We start from the raw sequence: 8,770 nt of genomic DNA on the forward strand, positions 1-8,770 counted from the left end.
ACCGATTTAGTGCGATTTTTTAGGTTGGCATTACTTTTTAAACACGTAACCGCGCCATTTTTGTTTAATTTAATTACCGGCTTATCGTGATTTTTAGGTTAGAAATTGTTTTTTAAACACGTGTTCGCGCCATTTTTTTAATTTATTTACCGATTAAGTGCACGTGTCCGCTCCATTTAAAATTTTGTTACCGATTTAGTGCGATTTTTTAGGTTGGCATTACTTTTTAAACACGTAACCGCGCCATTTTTGTTTAATTTAATTACCGGCTTATCGTGATTTTTAGGTTAGAAATTGTTTTTTAAACACGTGTTCGCGCCATTTTTTTAATTTATTTACCGATTAAGTGCACGTGTCCGCGCCATTTAAAATTTTGTTACCGATTTAGTGCGATTTTTTAGGTTGGTATTACTTTTTAAACACGTAACCGCGCCATTTTTGTTTAATTTAATTACCGGCTTATCGTGATTTTTAGGTTAGAAATTGTTTTTTAAACACGTGTTCGCGCCATTTTTTTTATTTATTTGCCAATTAAGTGCACGTGTCCGCGCCATTTAAAATTTTGTTACCGATTTAGTGCGATTTTTTAGGTTGGTATTACTTTTTAAACACGTAACCGCGCCATTTTTGTTTAATTTAATTACCGGCTTATCGTGATTTTTAGGTTAGAAATTGTTTTTTAAACACGTGTTCGCGCCATTTTTTTAATTTATTTACCGATTAAGTGCACGTGTCCGCTCCATTTAAAATTTTGTTACCGATTTAGTGCGATTTTTTAGGTTGGCATTACTTTTTAAACACGTAACCGCGCCATTTTTGTTTAATTTAATTACCGGCTTATCGTGATTTTTAGGTTAGAAATTGTTTTTTAAACACGTGTTCGCGCCATTTTTTTTATTTATTTGCCAATTAAGTGCACGTGTCCGCGCCATTTAAAATTTTGTTACCGATTTAGTGCGATTTTTTAGGTTGGTATTACTTTTTAAACACGTAACCGCGCCATTTTGTTTAATTTAATTACCGGCTTATCGTGATTTTTAGGTTAGAAATTGTTTTTTAAACACGTGTTCGCGCCATTTTTTTAATTTATTTACCGATTAAGTGCACGTGTCCGCGCCATTTAAAATTTTGTTACCGATTTAGTGCGATTTTTTAGGTTGGCATTACTTTTTAAACACGTAACCGCGCCATTTTTGTTTAATTTAATTACCGGCTTATCGTGATTTTTAGGTTAGAAATTGTTTTTTAAACACGTGTTCGCGCCATTTTTTTTATTTATTTGCCAATTAAGTGCACGTGTCCGCGCCATTTAAAATTTTGTTACCGATTTAGTGCGATTTTTTAGGTTGGTATTACTTTTTAAACACGTAACCGCGCCATTTTTGTTTAATTTAATTACCGGCTTATCGTGATTTTTAGGTTAGAAATTGTTTTTTAAACACGTGTTCGCGCCATTTTTTTTATTTATTTGCCAATTAAGTGCACGTGTCCGCGCCATTTAAAATTTTGTTACCGATTTAGTGCGATTTTTTAGGTTGGTATTACTTTTTAAACACGTAACCGCGCCATTTTTGTTTAATTTAATTACCGGCTTATCGTGATTTTTAGGTTAGAAATTGTTTTTTAAACACGTGTTCGCGCCATTTTTTTAATTTATTTACCGATTAAGTGCACGTGTCCGCGCCATTTAAAATTTTGTTACCGATTTAGTGCGATTTTTTAGGTTGGTATTACTTTTTAAACACGTAACCGCGCCATTTTTGTTTAATTTAATTACCGGCTTATCGTGATTTTTAGGTTAGAAATTGTTTTTTAAACACGTGTTCGCGCCATTTTTTTTATTTATTTGCCAATTAAGTGCACGTGTCCGCGCCATTTAAAATTTTGTTACCGATTTTGTGCGATTTTTTAGGTTGGCATTACTTTTTAAACACGTAACTGCGCCATTTTTTTAATTTAGTTACCTGTTTAGCGTGATTTTTAGGTTAGAAATTGTTTTTTAAACACGTGTTCGCGCCATTTTTTTAATTTATTTGCCAATTAAGTGCACGTGTCCGCGCCATTTAAAATTTTGTTACCGATTTAGTGCGATTTTTTAGGTTGGCATTACTTTTTAAACACGTAACCGCGCCATTTTTGTTTAATTTAATTACCGGCTTATCGTGATTTTTAGGTTAGAAATTGTTTTTTAAACACGTGTTCGCGCCATTTTTTTTATTTATTTGCCAATTAAGTGCACGTGTCCGCGCCATTTAAAATTTTGTTACCGATTTAGTGCGATTTTTTAGGTTGGTATTACTTTTTAAACACGTAACCGCGCCATTTTTGTTTAATTTAATTACCGGCTTATCGTGATTTTTAGGTTAGAAATTGTTTTTTAAACACGTGTTCGCGCCATTTTTTTAATTTATTTACCGATTAAGTGCACGTGTCCGCTCCATTTAAAATTTTGTTACCGATTTAGTGCGATTTTTTAGGTTGGCATTACTTTTTAAACACGTAACCGCGCCATTTTTGTTTAATTTAATTACCGGCTTATCGTGATTTTTAGGTTAGAAATTGTTTTTTAAACACGTGTTCGCGCCATTTTTTTTAATTTATTTACCGATTAAGTGCACGTGTCCGCGCCATTTAAAATTTTGTTACCGATTTAGTGCGATTTTTTAGGTTGGTATTACTTTTTAAACACGTAACCGCGCCATTTTTGTTTAATTTAATTACCGGCTTATCGTGATTTTTAGGTTAGAAATTGTTTTTTAAACACGTGTTCGCGCCATTTTTTTTATTTATTTGCCAATTAAGTGCACGTGTCCGCGCCATTTAAAATTTTGTTACCGATTTAGTGCGATTTTTTAGGTTGGCATTACTTTTTAAACACGTAACCGCGCCATTTTTGTTTAATTTAATTACCGGCTTATCGTGATTTTTAGGTTAGAAATTGTTTTTTAAACACGTGTTCGCGCCATTTTTTTAATTTATTTACCGATTAAGTGCACGTGTCCGCTCCATTTAAAATTTTGTTACCGATTTTGTGCGATTTTTTAGGTTGGCATTACTTTTTAAACACGTAACCGCGCCATTTTTTTTAGTTCGTAATGGTTGACATCACGTATTCACAAACCTTTTAAATCCGATTTAAAATAATTTGATTTAGCGCGATTTTTTTTAAACACTTTAATTGTAGTACATTATTTTCCACTTACCTTTTTCTTCTATTTTTTTTTTAGCTCAAAAATGCCCATAATTTATTGAACTTACATTTGCCCCCCAATAAAAGACACATTTCTTTAGCGTTTATTAAAAAAAACATAATCAATCACACAAATATAACAACGTTTAATGATAATTATTGTCAGTTAAAAAATAATCTCTGAAGAACCAGACGAAGAACGCCTTTGAAATCCTCCGAATCCTGCAGGCCCGCCGCAACCAGGCCGTAATAAATCCCTAATAAAAAAACATATAATAAATGCATAAAAAGTAAGTTTAAAACTTACAACACAGACACTAGCTTTTGAGCTCTCAAAATTCATAACTCCAAGTGGAAATTGCAATGGTTAGCACATTTGACGACCTAAGACGATTATTAATTTTACTTCAGCAACTTTAGATTTACTCACTGTTTAATGCAATCTTTGCATTCGTGTTGGGCAACCCTTGAAGGTGGAAGCAAAACATGTGATAAGAATTTCTAAGAAACAAAGAAATTATTTATGATTAATATAAATAAAAATAATAAGAGCTGCATTTACAATCGTCGGATAAATTTACTTATTTATAAAAAAAAATTTAACATTTATTCATATTACACGATACCACGATTAACAGACTTAACCGAAATTTATACGAGAATTGTAAAAGCTGCTTTTGGAGGGATTGACTCTATTTGTCAATGTAAATAAAAAATTTAGATAAAGCGTCTAAAAATTCCCCTATGAAGGTTAAAATTATACACACACCAAAAATGGAAAAACAAATAAACCAAACCTAAGATTAATGTTACAAAATAAAACAAAAATATTTTCTGTACCCAAAATTACAAACCCAAAACCTCGGCTAATAAAAAAATAATATACTAAAACCCGGTTTAAAAAAGACTGAATTAAAAATTAATTCACCAATCAATTTGATCACGTGATCAGCAGTTTGACTGCAATTGGGTTAATGTAAACCGACCTTTATTATATTATAAAAAAAAGTTAGAATTAATTTAAATTTACCTACCTGATAAAGGAAAGTATGTACTTATAACAAGACTCGAGCTTTACATTAAATAAAATCCGCTACCGAAATCAGCCACCAAATTCATTAAATTAACAAAAAAAAAAATATTGACAAAAAATCGCTTAAAGTGGAAATAAATGGGAAAGCAATTGCTGACTGTGATAATGTGACACCGTTAAAAAAAACAAAGAGAAAAAACTATAAACGCGCATTACCCATAAAATATTTTATTCTCAGTCCAAATAATTCTTGCTGGTGCCATAATCGACTAAATGGGCCAGTTGGTGATTTTAAATTAACCCACACTGTTCCATCGAAAACAAATGGTCTCGTGGCACAGTGCAGATACCACCAGGAAAAGGAAACAGTGTGATGATTATAATAAAAGACGGGAACGCCACTCAAACTCATGGCAAATGGGAGAAAAGCAGAGGCGGACGCGATGAAATTCACTGATCTAATTATGATTCTTGGGTGACCTGAACAATTCTCTTAAATAAACAGGCAATGATTAATTTCCTTTTCCGACCATTTTTTTATTCTTTTTATTTTTGTTATTTTTTTTATTTTTTTTGTTATTTTTTTTTATTTTTTTGATATTTTTTTTTATTTTTTTGTGTATTTTTTGTGTTTTTTTTAATGAATGCAAAGCCATCCTAGAAAATGCCTGTATTTAGTGTACAATTTTTTGCTCGCAGCTTCTCCTCTACATATCTAGGATATGTATTTGCACGACAGCTAATACCGTTTATAGGTATGTGTCTATCGAGGAGCATCAGCACGACTAACACACTCAAATTAATGAGATCGAGTCTTTATTCGATTTTACTACGAGCTTAGTACACCATTGATACATTAACAAATCTAGGGGTTTGCTATTTTTTTTTTTTGATCAATTTTGTTAAAATTTAGTCATAGGAAAATAATCAGTGCCCACTTATTCAAGAGAATCATATTCACCCACTTTTAAGAAATCATAATTAGATCAGTCAATTCCATCGAATCCAAATTTTTTTTTATTATTTCCTCCACTTTTCCCCCAACATGCCATGAGTTGGAGCGACGTTCACTTACGTCTTTTATTATAATCATCAGATAGTTTCCTTTTCCCAATGGTTCAGCACCATGCTACGAGACCATTTGTTTTCGATGTGACAATGTGAATTAATTCAAAATCCCCGGTTGGCCCAGTAGGCGATGGTGACGCAAGCAAAAAATTACTTGGAGTGAGGAAAATATCTCATAAGTAAAATTGCATTCATAGCTTTTTCTTCAATGAATTGGAAACAAATTGAATGACTACAGTCAGTCAGCATCAGCGGTTACATCTATTCCCATTTGAAGCAATAATATGACGGAAAAGAAAAAAAAGAAAAAAAAGACGAGGAAAAAGGAAAGAAAGAGAAGAAAAGATAGAGTGAAGAATAAAGTAAATTAAAGCAAGAAAAGAAAAGACGCGTAAAAATTATGAATTTTGTTGGCTACTTTCGGTAGTGGTGAAAAAAACGTTACATCAGAACACGAATTCCGTACATACTTCCCTTTTTTATTAGAGATGTGCTTATCAATACGTATTTATACCAAACTGCAGGACGATATGAATGTTAATTTAAAAATAAAAGACAAAATAATTGCAGTAAATAAATTTAAATCGTTAAGCACACCTCTATTAAGATGATACTGATGTTTAAATAGCATCAAAGAGTCTTTTTAAAATAATGTATTGATACAGAACGTCTCAAAATAAGGATGGAAATTAATAAAATTAATATCAAGCCAATGATGCTACAAAAACAGCAGCAGCCAAGCCAAAAAGATTAAAACGAATTAATTATTTTCGGTTCACTTTCATAAAAAATATTGTGGTGCAAAAAGCGTACTCTTGGCTTTTATGTATTATATAAGTTGTCATGGTAACAGATTAGTCATTTACATCGTAATGGTTTTTTACGAAAGTGGACCGAAAGAACAAATTCAAATTCTGAAATAAAATAATTCGTTTTCATTCGAATTTGTTTAAATTTAAACTTAAACTGATTCGCGCTTCGAATTAAATTAAAAATGGAAACAAATTATTCTTTAATTCGGAATTAAAATTTAAATCATTTGCTGTAAACCGGCCTTTAATTACTGAATCAACTGAATCGTAAAACGTGAAACGAAACGAATTAAAATAATTCTGAATTAAATTTAAATCGCTTGCTGTAAACCGGTCCGTGATTACAATTAAATTGTTTCAAGTACTTAAATACATTTGATTTAAATTCAAAATTAAAATTTAATAAATGAATTAAACCGGCCGTGAAAGTGCAGTCAAGTTCAAGGTTAATTTGTCTCGTTTCGAAATTGAAGTTCGTTTTCATTTGAATTTGTTTAAATTTAAAATTAAACGGATTCGCGCTTCGAATTGAATTAAAAACGAAAAGAAATTATTCTTTAATTCGTAATTAAAATTTAAATCGCTTACTGTAAACCGGCCCTTAATTGCAATCAAATAATTTCAAGTACTTGAATAAATTTCATTTAAATTCAAAATTAAAATTTAATAAATAAAGTTAAAGTGCATTCAAGTTCAAGATTAATTTGTCTCATTTCGAAATTAAAGTTCATTTTCATTTGAATTTGTTTAAATTTAAAATTAAACGGATTCGCGCTTCGAATTGAATTAAAAACGAAAAGAAATTATTCTTTAATTCGTAATTAAAATTTAAATCGCTTACTGTAAACCGGCCCTTAATTGCAATCAAATTATTTCAAGCACTTGAATAAATTTCATTTAAATTCAAAATTAAAATTTAATAAATAAAGTTAAAATGCATTTAAGTTCAAGATTAATTTGTCTCATTTCGAAATTAAAGTTCATTTTCATTTGAATTTGTTTAAATTTAAAATTAAACGGATTCGCGCTTCGAATTGAATTAAAAACGAAAAGAAATTATTCTTTAATTCGTAATTAAAATTTAAATCGCTTACTGTAAACCGGCCCTTAATTGCAATCAAATTATTTCAAGTACTTGAATAAATTTCATTTAAATTCAAAATTAAAATTTAATAAATAAAGTTAAAGTGCATTCAAGTTCAAGATTAATTTGTCTCATTTCGAAATTAAAGTTCATTTTCATTTGAATTTGTTTAAACTTAAAATTAAACGGATTCGCGCTTCGAATTGAATTAAAAACGAAAAGAAATTATTCTTTAATTCGTAATTAAAATTTAAATCGCTTACTGTAAACCGGCCCTTAATTGCAATCAAATTATTTCAAGCACTTGAATAAATTTCATTTAAATTCAAAATTAAAATTTAATAAATAAAGTTAAAATGCATTTAAGTTCAAGATTAATTTGTCTCATTTCGAAATTAAAGTTCATTTTCATTTGAATTTGTTTAAATTTAAAATTAAACGGATTCGCGCTTCGAATTGAATTAAAAACGAAAAGAAATTATTCTTTAATTCGTAATTAAAATTTAAATCGCTTACTGTAAACCGGCCTTAATTGCAATCAAATTATTTCAAGTACTTGAATAAATTTCATTTAAATTCAAAATTAAAATTTAATAATTAAATTAAACCGGCCGTGAAAGTGCATTCAAGTTCAATATTAATTTGTCTCATTTCGAAATTAAAGTTCATTTTCATTTGAATTTGTTTAAATTTAAAATTAAACGGATTCGCGCTTCGAATTGAATTAAAAACGAAAAGAAATTATTCTTTAATTCGTAATTAAAATTTAAATCGCTTACTGTAAACCGGCCCTTAATTGCAATCAAATTATTTCAAGTACTTGAATAAATTTCATTTAAATTCAAAATTAAAATTTAATAAATAAAGTTAAAGTGCATTCAAGTTCAAGATTAATTTGTCTCATTTCGAAATTAAAGTTCATTTTCATTTGAATTTGTTTAAACTTAAAATTAAACGGATTCGCGCTTCGAATTGAATTAAAAACGAAAAGAAATTATTTTTTAATTCGTAATTAAAATTTAAATCGCTTACTGTAAACCGGCCCTTAATTGCAATCAAATTATTTCAAGCACTTGAATAAATTTCATTTAAATTCAAAATTAAAATTTAATAAATAAAGTTAAAATGCATTTAAGTTCAAGATTAATTTGTCTCATTTCGAAATTAAAGTTCATTTTCATTTGAATTTGTTTAAATTTAAAATTAAACGGATTCGCGCTTCGAATTGAATTAAAAACGAAAAGAAATTATTCTTTAATTCGTAATTAAAATTTAAATCGCTTACTGTAAACCGGCCTTAATTGCAATCAAATTATTTCAAGTACTTGAATAAATTTCATTTAAATTCAAAATTAAAATTTAATAATTAAATTAAACCGGCCGTGAAAGTGCATTCAAGTTCAATATTAATTTGTCTCATTTCGAAATTAAAGTTCATTTTCATTTGAATTTGTTTAAATTTAAAATTAAACGGATTCGCGCTTCGAATTGAATTAAAAACGAAAAGAAATTATTCTTTAATTCGTAATTAAAATTTAAATCGCTTACTGTAAACCGGCCTTAATTGCAATCAAATTATTTCA

The 8,770-nt window shown here is 29.3% G+C and overlaps 1 long non-coding RNA gene across 1 annotated transcript; it reads right to left on the reverse strand.

Annotated features, from left to right (window-relative positions):
• Positions 1–3,282: 3,282 nt before the first annotated feature.
• LOC107397700 (uncharacterized) lies at positions 3,283–6,658 on the reverse strand. The gene is made up of 3 exons (XR_010335660.1): positions 3,621–6,658; positions 3,498–3,574; positions 3,283–3,447 (listed from the first exon to the last, which is right to left on the reverse strand). It is a non-coding gene; the product is annotated as an uncharacterized LOC107397700 (long non-coding RNA).
• Between the last annotated feature and the right edge of the window lie 2,112 nt (positions 6,659–8,770).

The sequence above is a fragment of the Tribolium castaneum genome, chromosome 10 (assembly GCF_031307605.1).
Source record: "Tribolium castaneum strain GA2 chromosome 10, icTriCast1.1, whole genome shotgun sequence".
Classification (NCBI taxonomy): domain Eukaryota; kingdom Metazoa; phylum Arthropoda; class Insecta; order Coleoptera; family Tenebrionidae; genus Tribolium; species Tribolium castaneum.